This window comes from Eublepharis macularius, chromosome 13 (assembly GCF_028583425.1).
Source record: "Eublepharis macularius isolate TG4126 chromosome 13, MPM_Emac_v1.0, whole genome shotgun sequence".
NCBI classification, from domain to species: Eukaryota; Metazoa; Chordata; class Lepidosauria; order Squamata; family Eublepharidae; genus Eublepharis; species Eublepharis macularius.
This window is the reverse complement of record NC_072802.1, coordinates 23358586-23374476: the sequence shown is the minus strand read 5'-3', so window position 1 is coordinate 23374476 and position 15891 is coordinate 23358586.

The following is a 15891-nucleotide window of genomic DNA, read 5'->3' as shown; positions in this document are numbered from 1 at the left end:
TGCACCGCTGGAGACGGAGCCCCGGGGCTGGCCCTTGGAACGCCCCTCTTCCGCGCTGACAGATGCAACGTCAGAGCTCCCGCGAAAGCCTTGCGGGGAACAAAGCTGGACGGGAGCCGCCGCCGCCGCCGCCGCCGCATATTGCAAAGGCGAATGCCCGGGGAAGGAAGGGGGGGGGGGCGAGGCAGAGTCGCGGCGAGAGCTGGTGGAGCGCGGCTCTTTGCATGCTGGGAGTGAGGAAGCGACAACTGTTGACCTTACTTTGCAGGGGGAGGGGGCTGTGGCGATTCCCGGGTGTGCTTCTTCGCTGGAGCCAGGGGCCGCGTGACGCAGCTCGGCCCCTGCTCACTGCAGGCTCAGGCGTCCAGCCCCGCCGCTCTTTGCAGCCTTGGGCGAGGGCAAGTGCCTCTGAGCATGTGCAGAAGGCTTCCCCTTCTACTTTCCTCCCTACTTTCTAGCCTACCTGGCTACAGTTGAGAAACCAGAAACCTGGGATTGTTCTCTACCAGGGCAGACCAACGTTAGCATTTCATGCTTTTGAAAGGATGAGCAAGATTCGGCTCCAGGAGCACCTTAAAGAACTAGATTTCCAGGGTATGAGACTCCTACCCCTAAAATCGCATACCCCTAAAATCTAGCTGTTCTTTAAGGTGCTCCCAGACCCGAATCTTGCTTTGTTACTACAGACCAATGCGGTTACCCACCTGGAACTATCAGGCTGGGTTTACCTTCTCCAACACCTAAGGCTGCCAGCTCCAGGTTGGGAAATTCCTGAAGATTTTGGAAGTGGATCCTGGAGAAAGCAGGGTTTGGGGAGACAAGGGGCATCAGCTGGGTATAATGCCATACAGTCCATATTCCAAAGTAGCCATTTCCTCCAGGAGAACTGATCTGGAGATCAGTTGTAATTCCGGGAGATCTCCAGCCACCACCTGGAAGCTGGCAGTCCTACCAACACCAGCTTAGGCCTTGGTTTCTACCTGCTTGGTGAAATGGAATTCCCTAACTTCAAGTATTATTATTATTGGTGTTGTTGTTGTTATTAGAGACCAAGATCACACCTCAAAAAAAATAATATAGCACTGGAAAAAGTGGAGAAAGGGGCAACTAGAATGATTAAAGGGATGGAACACTTCCCCTACGAAGAAAGGTTAAAGCACTTGGGGCTCTCTAGCTTGGAGAAATGACGACTGAGGGGTGACTTGATAGAGGTTTACAAGATTATGCATGGGAAAGAGAAGACAGAGAAAGAAGTATTTTTCTTCCTTTCTCACAATACAAGAACTCGTGGGCAGTCAATGAAATTGCTGAGCAGTCGGGTTAGAACGGATAAAAGGAAGTACTTTTTCACCCAAAGAGTGATTAACACATGGAATTCCCTGCCACAGGAGGTGGTGGCAGCTCCAAGCATAGACAGCTTCAAGAGGGGACTGGATAAACATATGGAGCAGAGGTCCATTAGTGGCTATTAGCCACAAGGTATAGATGGAACTCTCTGTCTAGGGCAGTGATGCTCTGTATTCTTGGTGTTGGGGGGGGGCAATAAGTGGGAGGGCTTCTAGTGTCCCTTTCCCACTGGCAGACCTCCTGATGACACCTGGTTTTTTGGCCACTGCGTGGCACAGAGTCTTGGGCTGGATGGACCATTGGCCTAATCCAACATGGCTTCCCTTATGTTCTTAAGATGCTTAGTTTATAAGCTTTTGAGAGTCAAAGCTCCCTTCTTCAGATACCTGACAAATCTGAGGACAGGAGGTTTGACTCTCAAAAGCTTGTACCCTTCTTGGTCTCTTAAGGTGCCACTGGACTGAAATCCTGCTGTTCTACTGCAGACCAACATGGCTACCTACCCAGAATTATTATCATCAACATTCTTTTTATAATAATGATATTTTTCAATTTGAAAATAGCTGTGCATTCCCATCTTTTATAAGATTGTTAGCACCAGGGCTTTTTTTCAGCGGGAACGTGGTGGAACGGAGTTCTGGCACCTCTTAATAATGGTCACGTGGCCGGTGGCCCTGCCTCCTGATCTCCAGACAGAGGGGTGTTTAGATTGCCCTCCGCACCGCCAAGCAGCATGGAGGGCAATCTAAACTCCCCTCTGTCTGGAGATCAGGGGGGGGCACCGGTCACGTGACCATTTTCACCGAGGGCAATTTAAACTTTAAAAAACTCCCCCCTTGTTCCAGCTGACCCAAAGTGACGTCATTGTGCGGTCTTGAGTTCCACCACTGAGTTCCACCACCTTTTCCCAGAAAAAAAGCCATGATTAGCACCCTAAAGTCTAACAGGCTTTTATTCTAGCATTTTTTAATTTGTATCTCCCTGTTTTCTCCATCAGAAATGCAGAGCAGCCATACATTGTTCTCCCCTCCTCCATTTTATTCTCAAAGCTGCCACCCTATAAGGTAGGTTATGATGAGAGACTGGCTAGCCCAAGATTATCCAGCAAGTTTCCATGGCAGAATAGGGATTAGAACCTGGACCTTCTAGCCCAACACTTTAAGCCTTACATCGCCACAGTCCACAAAAGCTCACGAGGGTAAAGTGCCATCAAGTCACAACTGACTTATGGCGACCCCTGCTGGGGCTTTCAAAGCAAGTGAGAAGCAGAGGTGGTTTACCATTGCCTTCCTCTGCAGAGTCTTCCTTGGTGGTCTCACATCCAAATACTGACCCTGTTTAGCTTCCAAGATCTGACGAGATTGGACTATTCCATGCTGCATTCCCTCCATCCACAAAAGCTTATGCTAGAATAAAAACTTGCTAAACTTTAAGGAGCCACAAGACTCCTGTTTATTTTTGGTGCAACAGGCTAAGATGGCTATCCCTCTAGAATAATTACCCGTGTGTTCGTTCTCATAATGACACAACACTCCTCTCACAAAACAAAAACCAAGAACGTTGTGGAACTTTAAAGGTTTATGGTGGAAGAAGTTTTCTGTGGACTACAGCCCACTTCATCAGAAACAGTACCATCTTCAAATGGTACATATAAACACACCTTGGTACATAGACAAAATGGAAACAGCGGGCCAAAAGGCCACAAAATGCAGCAAGGCAGGTCCAAGACATTTGTAGTCCACGTTTAAAAGTATATAAAGGCACTGCGACCTTCCCAATCAACTCTAACACAATGTTGAGCATGCCATGATAGCTAAACAAAACTTCAGTTTACAGAAACAGAACCCCCTTGATTACAGATCTCGAAGCATCAACTCCTTCTTGTCTCATTTGTGAGCACTCAAAGGCATCTGACCTGGATGGCCCTGGGTAGCTCGGTCTTGTCAAATCTCCAAAGCTAAGCTGGGTCAGCCCAGGTAATACCAAACGTCATCAGCTCATCTCTTGCCAGGGCTTTTTTTCTGGGGAAAGAGGTGGTGGAACTCAGTGAGTTGCCCTCGGAGAAAATGGTCACATCTAAACTCCCCTCTGTCTGGAGATCAGGGGGCGGGGCCACCAGCCATGTGACCATTTTCAAGAGGTTCCAGAACTCCGTTCTCCCACGTTCCTACTGAAAAAAAGCCCTGTCTCTTGCCTGGAAAACTCCATGGGAAGGATCGTTGTCAGAAGCTGACTGCAATGTGGCAGCAACTTACACACACAGACATCTGACCACCCACCACTGTGAAGCAAATGCTGGGGAGACCTTAGTCTGATCCAGCAAGACAGGTGCAATAATCTCTATGAGTAAGGATTTGAACCTGAATCTCTTGAGGCCAAATCCAGCATATCAGCCCAAGGCGAAGATGATGATAAGGGACTCACTGAACCCAAAGAGGTTCCATGCCCAGTGTGCCCAGAATGATCAGTTAGCATCTCTCATGCTGTCTTGGATCTTCCCAGTAAGAAAAAACATCACACACTCTCAGTGCTCATCAGCGTGAAGAAGACCTGGGCAAGAGTCCAGTAGCACCTAAACAACTAACAAAATTTGCAATAGGGTATGAGCTTTTGTGAGTCACAGCTCTCCTTCAGATACCTGAAGTGAGCTGTGACTCATGAAAGCTCATACCCTACCACAAATTTTGTTAAGTCTTATAGGTGCTACTGAACTCTTGCTCTTTTCTACTGCTACAAACTAACACAGCTACCCATCTTGAAGAAGACCTGGGTGGGTGGGAATTAGGAGGTCAGAGGCCAATTGAGTACAGGGGAAGAAGAGGAGCAGCCCGCCCTCCAGTACAAAGTAACAGCAATTCTCTCAGTTTCTGAGCCCTGCTTCTCTCTTCCCACCGCCTCTTAAAGGGACCAGCTAATGCCGCTTTGCCTGAGGGCTTCCCAAGCCTTGGAGTTTTACTGTTTCCCACTTGGGGAGGGGGGAGCTGAAAATGGAATGTTGGAACAGGCCCGAAGTTCTCTGCTTGCCAAATTCCAAAACATAAGCAGTTTATAAATCAACACGTCACAACAACATCCACATCAGTGTGTCAAGATCTTTTCAAGCCGTTTTCCAACCAATTTAAAAAGAGAAGTATTTTAAATAAAAGGGGATGTTGTCAGTTTTCCATGGGAAGGCTGATGCAGACAGGAGGGAATGAGCGGATGGGATATCAGACAACCGGGTCTCAAAGGAACATCTGGCTGAGCAGTTTGAACCAGTTATGATGATCTGAGAGTTCAGACTGAGAATAGCAGCCACTGCTTTTTTAAATTTCTCCATATGCAACATACTTGCGTAATGCAAAATCAAAGTAAGGCGGGAAAGCTGGCTAAATGATATTTCATTCACTGGAACTGATCTCAAATGGGGTGTATCCAGGTAGAGTCTTAGCTGGACTTTTCCTACAGTCAGTGCTGTTTTTCAGAGGAAAAGCTGCATTATTACAAGATGGGTAGCTGTGTTAGTCTGTCTGTAGCAGTAGAAAACAGCAAGAGTCCAGTAGCACCCATAAGACTAACAAAATTTGTAGTAGGGTGTAAGCTTTCGTGAGTCACAGATCACTTCTTCAGATATCACTTCTTCAGGTATCTGACAAAGTAACTCACAAAAGCTTATACCCTACCACAAATTTTGTTAGTCTTACAGGTGCTACTGGACTCTTCCTCTTTTCTACCACATTTGATGAAGCGGACTCTCGCTTATGAATGTTTACGCTATGATAAACGTGTTTGGTATTAAGAGGCCAAAAAGCTCTTTGTTATACTTGTGTTGTTTCTAAAAGCTGCAGCCTGGAAAGTAGCACAAAAGCAATGCTGCTAATGTATTACCAGAGTGCTATTGGGGTTAGTGTGTCAAATTACAGATCAGAGATCCAGATTCAAATCCTTGCCATCAAGCTCAATAGGTGACCTTAGGCTAATCTGTCAGCCTCGCCTACCTCACAAGGTTGTTGTGAAGGTTTTTTGTTTTGGGGAATAATGGATACTGTCCTGTTGGTCCTTGGAGGAGAGCAAGATAAATGTACAGTCTTAATAATGTGCCTAGATTAGAGAAAGTGTGGCTGGACCCGACCAGACCTTTCTGCAGAGCACAAATCAGTTAAAAGTAACTTAACTAATTGCACCATCTCTGAAACTTTCTTTTCCAGGAGGCTTGCCAAAGTCCAAGCATGGGCATTTCAAGAAGAGTTGTTACAATTTCCTTGTTCAGGCTTGCTTTTAGCAGAAATGGTTAAAGTGGTAGAATTTAAAAGCACTTTCTAAAGAAACCCTATTGGGTTGACGGTCAACATTGGAGTGGTGTTACCAAGCTTTTAGGCAAAGCCATAACCGGCAGTAAATTAATAATCATCTCAATACTATAACCTGTCATCTAGTTAAAGAAACTTTAATCCATTAATCGTATGAACTTCACTGGAGCTGGCAGGGCATAGCGGTGAAGAAAACGAGCTCTGAATTCTGGAGATAGCTGGCTAAAAATATCATGCCACAAACTTACCAGGTGGCTTTAGGCAAGCGATTCTAACTCAAATTTGCCCCTTACTAGCTTTAAGGAGATAATCATGCTGGCCTAGCTTACAGGGCTGTTGTAAAGATTACTCTGCAATATATCCAGAGGAGTTAGCTGTGTTAGTCTGTAGAAGCAAAATCGAAGAGTCCAGTAGCACCTTTAAGACTAACCAACTTTACTGTAGCATAAGCTTTTGAGAACCACAGTTCTCTTCGTCAGATGCATCTGACGAAGAGAACTGTGATTCTCGAAAGCTTATGCTACAGTAAAGTTGGTTAGTCTTAAAGGTGCTACTGGACTCTTTTCGATTCTGCAATATATGGGAAACATTCTTAGTTTCTCAGTGCTGCATGCATATACTGCAGCAGGCACCATCTCACTGGAAGAACTGCCTTCTATGTGACAGAGGAGAAAGAATGTTTCTTCTAAGAGGGCATCTGCCATATGCCATTTTGGTAAAAAAAATTAATTAAACTTTAAAAATTAATGATCTTTTTAAAAAATCTGCTGTCCAATGACTCGGAGGGGCTCTTCTTTAATCAATTAATCCAACCCATTCGTTGACAGCATCCTAAGCAGGTCTACTTAGAATCCTACTCAGGTCTATTCAATGGGGCTTACTCCCAAGAATGTATTCTTAGCATTGCACTATCAGTGCTTCAGTCTTACTAAGTAGTAAACACACAACTATTTATTAACTCAAATGTAGGTTTCTGCGCATGTTCCTATTGAGGATATTTGCTGCTAATGTAGAGCAGTGACTCTCAAAACTCCCACTATGCGCTGTGAGAAAGCTGCTAGTGTGCCATGAGAAAGAAATTAAATATTAGAGGCTCTTGCAAGCCCAAAGTACACATTCTCAGAAGAGGCTGTCTTTCATATCTGTGCATGAAGTATTATTCTTGGAGTGTGTGGAATAATTCTGTCCTATTTCTGCATTCAGTGTGCATTCAGTTCCTCCTGATATACAGCGGCAGCAGAACTACCTGTCTGCAAAAGAGTGTGCCTGTTGCATATCTGCATGAATGTCTTCCTCTAGTCTTGTCTCCTTCCAACTAACCTCCACTGGGGGGAGCGGGTTAATTCTGCCCCATCTCTTCAACAGATAGCACTGCAGCCTTCAGTCAGTTTTGATGCACAAATGCAGAATAATGCACAAATTTACATTATCATCATCAAATCAAGTTTTGATGCACAAATGCAGCAGAGGGCAACTCTGCCCTCCTGCATCTCGGTATGAGTTCTCCCTTAGTCAACATGCCTCCATACAGAAGGGTACCTCTGATCATTCTTGCACATTCCAAATGCTTATGTTGTCAGGTGTAAAAGCAAAGTCTGCCCTTTTTTTTTAACGGAGAAAACTTGTGTTTCTTTGATCTCGGGAGTTTTGGGCAACACTGCCACAGTGCTAAGCAAGCAGTATAATGGAGTCTCGGGTTAAATCAAGGAACATGGAGATTTTCAAGAAGAAATCCCCCTGTGGCACCCAAATTTGAAAAAGAGCAGACTTTTGGGGTGAAGTCCTGGGAAACCGTGTGAGCAGCACAGCCAAGCAGGCGCACACCCGCCGCAAAGCTCCCGTCTGCGTCCAGGCCAGGCAGGTTTGCACATGCAAAGGCTCCCTTTCTCTTCCCGCAAAGTCTCTTCATTCCCAAGCGTTCTCTTTCCGACCGAAACTTTCCCGCAAAGTTGCACCAGCCTTACAAAACCAAAACCCACCCAACCCAGCCAAGGGCATTGCAAAGCGAAGGCGCGAGGAGGCGTTTTTTCTGAATCACGTGCACGGACTCCCCCGCGCCCCGACCGCGCGACCCCGACACGAGTGTTCTTCCCCACCGGCGCAGCCACGTCCGAACAGCTCCGCACGCAGCAGGCGGCTCCCGGGCGTCGCGTGGGTCGGAAGGCTGGTGGCCCGGAGGCGGGGCCTCGGCCGAATGTGCGCAGGCATCGGAGGATTGTGGGAGTTTGGGGGAAACGGCCAGGGAGGGCTCCGGGGAACGTGCGAAAAGCCGGAGGGAGGCGAGGGCGAGCGCGGGCTGGGAGTGCCGAAGGAGCCGGGCGGCTTTGGCAGCGCGGCCCAGCGGCTGGTTTCATGCGCTGCCAGCTGGGAAGGCGCAGGGGCGCCTTGCTTTGAAGCACGCCTCTTCAAAACAACAACAACAATTAGTCGAATTCAGAAAAAAGACTGACAGGATAACCGAATATCAAGATCTGCTTTGAAGTCCAGCGTCTCTGGAAGAAATGTGCAACGGTTGTTCCAGTTGTGATAGGAGTGATAGGTGCTATATAGGATACTGACTAGCCAGTTGCAAAAAGCCACACTTCCTAGAACATGCTATATACGAAGGAAATACCTCACTCGCGCACACCTTGGATAATGCACTTCCAGTCCTCTTTATAGATCATTTGGAAGGGATTTTTTTGAGTGCGGAACAAAAAATCCACCTCAAACAATTGATGAAGTGCATTGAAAGTGCATTATCCAACATGTGCAGAATCAGCACTAGATTGACGGGTAAAATCCGGATCAGTGAAGGGCCAAAAATTCCAGCCCAAACATCTGGAGGACTGTGGAATATATAGAGAAACAAGAAGTCAAATTGAGAGACAAGAGTCTGAAAAGGTAACAAAATATCAAGATCTAATTTGAAGTTCAGCATCTTTGGAAGCGATTTGAAGTTCAGCGTCTCTGGAAGAAACATGCAAGTTATTCCAGTATTGATAGGAGTGGTAGGTGCCATTCCAAAACACCTGGGCAAGATTGGCATAAACAAGATTACAACTGGCCAGTTGCAAAAAGCCACGTGTCCTAGAACATGCTACATACTAAGGCAATACCTCAATGAGTCCTAGATTCTCAGGTAAAATCCAGATCAGTGAAGGGCCAAAAATTCAAGCCCAAACATCTGGTGGGCTGTTGAATATATATAGAGACAACATTGAATTGAGAAAAGAGACTGAAAAGATAACAAAATATCAAGATCTAAGATTTGAAGTTCAGAGGCTCTGTGAGAAACATACAACATTCCAGTAGTGCTAGGAATGCTAGGTACAATTCTAAAAGGTCTAACTAAACACCTAGATGATACTGGCATAGACCAGATAACAACAGACAGTTGCAGTACTTGGAACATGCCACATTCTAAGGCAATACCTCGTTGACGCCTAGATTCTTGGGTAAAATCCAAATCAGTGAAGGACCAAAAATTCAAGCCCAAACATTGGGTGAATTGTAAAAAATATAGAGGTAACAACAAAAACAATAATAAAGCAAGCAGGAGAAAGTAACCGAGTGTACACAGCATTTGTGAATCACCAGGATACTTCTCCCAGTGCTGAGGTCTACAGTGATGAGTACCTTAAAAGCTGCAACTTCTGTAAAAACTGGAGTGGCCAAGGGGGGGAAAGCCAGCCAAGGACTATACCTGGATGAGGCACACCTTCCTGTCCGGTCCTTCTAGGGTGGTCAAAAGATCCTTCTTACGGAGGGCAGAATTAAGGAGATCCTGCCCCCTTTGTGTCCTGTTTCTGTGATGTGAACATGAAGGATGTGCTAGAAGGACATGGCTCGGATGTTTCAAGGCTCAAACCAAAACATGAGTCCAGAGGAGTTAGCCGTGTTAGTCTGTAGTAGCAAAATCAAAAAGAGTCCAGTAGCACCTTTAAGACTAACCAATTTTATTATAGCATAAGCTTTCGAGAATCAAGTTCTCTTCGTCAGATGCCTGATCAAAACTGGGCAGATACAGAAGAGGAGGGGGAAAGAGAGAGAAAAAAAAGGGAGGGGGCATAAATCACAAGAAGGCAGAATGCAATTAGCATGGAGGCTATCAAAACATTCCTTTGCTTGGAAATGTAAACATTTCCTTTTGGTGTGCAGTCAGTTTGTAGCAGTGAAGGTATCCAATTCCTATGTAGTATAAGCCTTCGATGACCACAGCTCTCCCTGCCAGCTGCATCTGACAAAGAGAACTGTGGTCCCCGAAAGCCCACACCAGGCGTCACTGGGCTCCCCCAGATCACGCCTCTGTAAAGAGAATCTGTTACCTGTGGTAATGTGATAACCATTCATAGTCTCTATTCAGTCCCCGCTTGACAGAGTCAAATTTGCATATGAATTCCAATTCAGCAGCCTCCCGTTGGATTTTGTTTTTGAAAGGTTTCTGTTGAACCACAGCGACCTTTAAGTCTTTGGTGGAATGTCCTGGTAGATTGAAGTGTTCTCCCACTGGTTTCTGGACGTTTCCATTTCTAATGTCAGATTTGTGTCCATTTATTCTTTTGCGTAGAGGTTGGCTGGTTTGTCCAATGTACAGAGCAGAGGGACATTGTTGGCACATGAGGGCATATATCAGGTTGGAGGATGAGCAGCTGTAAGAGCCAGAGACAGTGTAGTTGATGCCATTTACCAAAACATGAGTGTTTCTCTTCAAAATGGTATTTTTAAAATTTTATGTTTATTAAAAAGATTTCTGTGCTGCACCCAAAACCCTTCCAGGCTCACAACAGTAAAACCACAACAGTAAAAATAAAATGTAAGAACCATCATTTAAAAGTTAAAACACCTGGATGAAAAACCTGCCATCTTTTTTGTCTCCCTCTCTCCCTATAGCAGGGGCCGTCTTCACTGATGACATTGTGTATATAAGATACAATAATTTGGGTGCGTACTGAAATCTCTATTGGTCAGCCGCTGTTCCTCTGGCAGCTGCATGACAGGTGAAACTCTTCTCAGCATGGTGATTTGACGGGGAGGAAAAGGTCACACCTTACATGTTTTACTCCTGTGAAAGCACCTCACCAAGAAAGGGCAGCCATATATGTATAAACATACAAAGTTGCCTTGTACCATAACAGGTGCCCTGTAGGATCAGACCAGTGGTCCATTTAGTCCAGCATCCTGACTCACATGGTGACCAACCAGTTAACCTGGAAGGCCAACAGACAGAAGGCCTTCCCCAATGCTGTCTCTAGTGCTGGGGTTTAGAGGATTACTATCACCAGATGTTGCAGTTCCTTTTAGTTGTCATGGCTAGTACCACTGATGGACCTATCCTCTATCAATCTGGCCAACCCTCTTTTAAAGCTGTCTATGCTTGCAGCTATCACTACATCCGCTGGCAAGTTCCACAATTGCATTACTCATTGAGTAAAGAACTATTTCATATTGTCTGTCCTGACATTTTGCACTGTCCATCAGTTTCATTTGGTTGCCTCTGAGTTCTGGTATTATGGAAGAGGGAGAAAAAGACTGTCTATCAATCTTTTCCCCTCCTGGTTTTAAAAAAACTTCTACAATGTCCCACGATTAGTCATCTTTTCTCAAAACTGAAAAATTTCAGACTCTTTAGCCTTTCCTCGTAAGAAAGGTGCTCCAACGCCTTATTCATCATGGCTGCCCTTTTCTGCACTTTTTCCAGCTCTGCAGTATCTTACTGTGGCTTTCTCTCGCTCAGCACTGTTTGCTGTGACCTCGCAGGGTGTGAGGATGAGAAGGCTCTTTCCCAGTACCCATTACCTGGGATCCTTTAAGTGGAAATGTTGAGAACTGAACCTGAGGTCAGCCACAGGCAAAGCGTCTGCTCCATCCCTGAGCTGGGACTCCTTCCGTGGCCCTATTAATTAATACCCGGTGCAATATCAAGATGCATTCTGGCAAGCAGAAATGTGACCGAGGTTGCTTTTCTCCTTGTGCAGCTTCATTAGAAAAGAAAGCAGTGCCTGTTGAATTTCTCAACATGCCATCGTTTCTAGGCACAGACGCCTCTGTCAGGAAAGGAAGCAGCACCTCCGCCACGCTCTTAAGCAATTTACTTGTGCTGCAACCTCAGATCCTTATCTGTCATACGGGAATAGCAGTGACCCGCCTCACAGGGTTGTTGAGAGGACAACCACAAATAAAGAAAACGAAATGGCAAAGCCAGCAAAATCTCCCACTTGGCAAAATTCCTTTCTACCACATCATATTACAGACAAATCTGTGGAGAACGTATCGACCAGCAGCTAGCTATACCAAAAGCTTAGCGGATGTTCTGGGTTGTTTCAGCGGTGGTGTGTCTTTGAATACTAGATACTGGGGGGGAGTCAGTCCAGGAGGGCCTGCCTGCCCTGATTTGTGAGTTTCTGAAAACATCTGGTTGGCACTGGCCATTTAGTCTACAGGGGAAATTCCTAGTGGACCAGTAAACAAGAGGGAGCCAAGCCCCGATAGTTTTGCCAGTACTGCAGGGACCACTCTAATCAGGCCTGCCAACACAACACTGGATGTCAGCTCAACTTGTGGCAGCACATAAGGACGTATCTGCTGAGCCATAACCATCATTGATGCTGCTGGCCAGGTCTGATTGAGTGGCCCAGCAGAACTGATGTGTAGCACTGCAGGGACCGTTCCTGGATCATTCTGACTTTCCAATCGCCCCCTGCAAGCTGGCCACTGCTGGAAACAAGATGCTCGACTGCAAGGACCCTTGGTCTTATCCAGCAGGGGTCTCCTTACATTCCTCAAACAGTTGTAATTACTTCATGCCATGCAGGAAACAAAAAAAGCCTTCGTCACTTCCAGAAAATGAATTTATGTATGTATGTGCCAAGTCACACCTATCATAGTGACTCCAGCAAGGGCTTTCAAGGCAAGTGAGAAGCAGAGGTGATTTGCCATTGCCCTCCTCGGCAGAATTCTCCTTGGCAGTTCCCCACCCAAGTACCAACCCTACTTAGCTTCTGAGATCTGATGAGATGGAGCTATACCATGCTGCCCCCCTTCCCAAAATGCATTTAGGGCTGCTTAATGTCTAAAAAAAAATGTCAGGATACTAGCCTGCCTTAGGCATCATGGTGCCTTTTCCTTCCAATCCCACAGGGTTACTCGCCGGAGGGGAAAAGTTATCCTGCAATGAAGCTTAAGTAGCCATTGCTGAAACGAAGGATTCAATCTTTACAGTACATAAATCATAATATAAGCTAATTGTGCCAGAACTCTTTAATAAATAGTTTCCGGGTCCAAAGCTATATAGAAACAGGCTTACTCGGAGCTAAATCTGGAATACCCTCCAAATATGTCGCAAACAGCATTTTTTCCCCTTTGGTCATAACCCGCTGAAACAAGCAAAACAAATGTTTAAAAGCGGCAGCAGCCATAAAAATATCTTTTTCTCAGAGGCTGCATCTTGCAAACCTAAGACTGCAGCTCAGCTGGCTTTCTAGTTCGTTCTTGGCATATCGCAAAAGGAATCAAGCAAAAGGCAGAAGGCCTGATCCTGCAGCTCATTTGAACGAACAGGAAGAGGGGAACAGCCTGTAGCAGTCCCATTTACTTCAGTGGGCCTAGGATACTATCCCATCAATTGTGCCAGAATTTTAAGAAGCAAGAAATCCTTGCATCTTGCCTCGCCCGTTTCCCACCTGTTTGGCTACCTTGGCCAAGCCCCTTTTTCCTTTCCTCTGCCGTATTTCCCGAACCATCGTGCTGTATTCTAGTGACATCATCAATAACTTGGACTCACCTAAGCTTGAGAGGCCCAGGTAGGTCCTGGGAACTTGTCGTGGTCACAAGTTTGGCCCAACTATAACTGAGCCAAAGGTCAGTTCAGAGGCAAGTGAAAACATTGTTTACGAATGGTAAATGTGGAGTCCTCCCAATAGTGTACCCCTAGGCATGAACAGAGTGTATTTCCTCCCATGCTGAGGAGGGGCTCTGGGACAGTTACCGAACAGCATGGGAGGAAATACGCTCTCTGCTTTGCATGTAGATCCCAATTCAATCCTAAGCATCTCATTTTTTAAATTTATTTTTATTTGCTTCACTTATGCCCTGCCCTTCTCCCCAAGGATGATCCAAAGTCGCTTGCCTCATTTCTCCTCTCCCCTTTTCTTCTCACAACAACCCTGTGAGGTAGGTTAGGCTAAGAGTGTGTGAACGGTTCCAGGTCACCCGGCAAGCTTCTATAGCAGTGAGGGGATTCAGACTTCCGTCTCCAAGATCCTCATCCAACACACCATCTACTACGTTATGGTGGAGACATGAAAGACATGAGACCAGCGCAGACGATACTGGCCTTGACAGACCCATGGTGTGACTCACTGTGCGGCAGATTCATGTGAATTCATTTATCTTCAAAACTGATACACAGTTCTCCAGGCTCTTGCAGCTATGGCCCCGCTTCACATTTCTGAAGTCCGGCTTTCAGGTCTGCCTGTCAAGAGTTCAGAGTCTACCAAACCCATCCTTAAGAGGCTTCTTCGCACATTACCTATATTGGCAGTCCAGAAAGGGCTTCCATGTAGAAAAGGGGCACACAAGTCACCACTTGTACTGAGGCCCGGTCTATGCAACGTGACGAACTGTAATGGACCAAAGGAACAAATCATGATCACGTTTATGAATCCTTCCCTAGGACAGGCAATTTTTCTATTTGCAAAGCATTGTCTATGTGAGGGGGGCTATGCAAAAGTGGTACCCCCCAAAGAGGTACAAACCATTTCAGGACCCCAGTAGGGTTGTCAATTTCAGGCTGGGAAATTCCTGGAGATTGGGGGGGGGGAAGTGTGGGATTTGGCGAGGGGAAGGACTTCAGTGGGGTATAATGCCAGAGTCCACCCTCCAAAGCAGCCATTTCCTCCAGCCAGGTTGCAATCTTTGGGGAGAGGAGGGACCTCTGGTGGGTATAATGCCATAGAGTCCACCCTCCAAACTGTTATTTTCTCCAGGGGTAAGATCTTGTTTAAACAGCACCTTAAAGATCAACTGTATTTGCAAGGTCTGCGTTTTCGAGCACTAAAGAAAGGCATTTTGACTCTTGAAAGCGCATACCTTGGACATCTCGTTCGTCTTTAAGGAGCTATTAGAACCGGACCTGACTCTTCGACTGCAAACCAACACGGCTACCCACTGAAAACGATTTTCTCCAGGGGAGCCGATCTCTGTAGTTCGGATTAGCTGTAATCTTGAGAGATCTCCAGCCCCCTCCCCCCTCTCCGCCAGGCTCGCCACCATTCTGGCCACAGCAGCAAACATCGAAAGGCCCCTTTTGGGGTGGGGGGCATTCACGCTGCTAGGCGTCAGAACCGAACACGAGTCTCCGTTTGCAGGCAGCGACGGTGCAGCAGGGACGGCGGTTGCTACTCCCACGTGAACTGCGTGTGCGGGAGAGATCCGTGAACTCGCAGGGCCAGGCGAAAGTGAGGCGGAGTGACGACTCCCTTTCCTTGGCCCATGCCGCCCCCCCCCCACCCGCCCCGCCAAGCTGGGTCTGGATACGGCCGCCCTCTAGAAAGTAGGCCAGGAAGACTGCGCGGCAGGCTGCCGTTCGCCTTTGCAACGCGGCGGTGGGCCTGCGCTTGCAGCCCGAAAGGCGAACGAGACGCGGGCATTCGCAGATCGGGGGCGGAGGGGCGGGGAGGGAGGCTGCTTCCTCCTCGACTTGCAAGTGCTGCGTTTAGCCACGATTCACCTCGAACCGGCACCCGGCGTCGCCCTGCACCTTTGCCAATACATTTGGCACACAGCAAAAGGGAGATCGGGACTTTCACGCGTGACGCCGGAAGCCTCTAGGGGCGTTAGCCTCGGCGTAAAGTGCTGATTTTTGACAAAGAGGCGACCCTGCTCTGCACCTCCCCTAGAAGCTATGATCGGCCCCGGAACACGTACTGGCGGGTGGCTGGATGGGCTGGGGGTGGAAGGCACATGCGGGGACATTTGGGAAGCGGTTCTTCCACGGCACCCTCACTTTAGATGTAAGAGGTAACTTCTTTATCGGAATCATCCATTGTGGTTCCATCCATATATTCAGCAAAGGCCGACTGACAAATCGAGTGTTGATACATGAGAGGAAGCAAAAAGGAGGAGTAAACTTAAAGCTGGCTCCTCGATTTAATGCAATTAAATTGCTCAACGTTTCTCCAAAAGCATCCTTAGTGAGGGCAACTGTAGATGACAGTGTTACGAGAATAACGCCATAATTCCATACCAGACTTGAGTAACACTCATCAGAGCACAA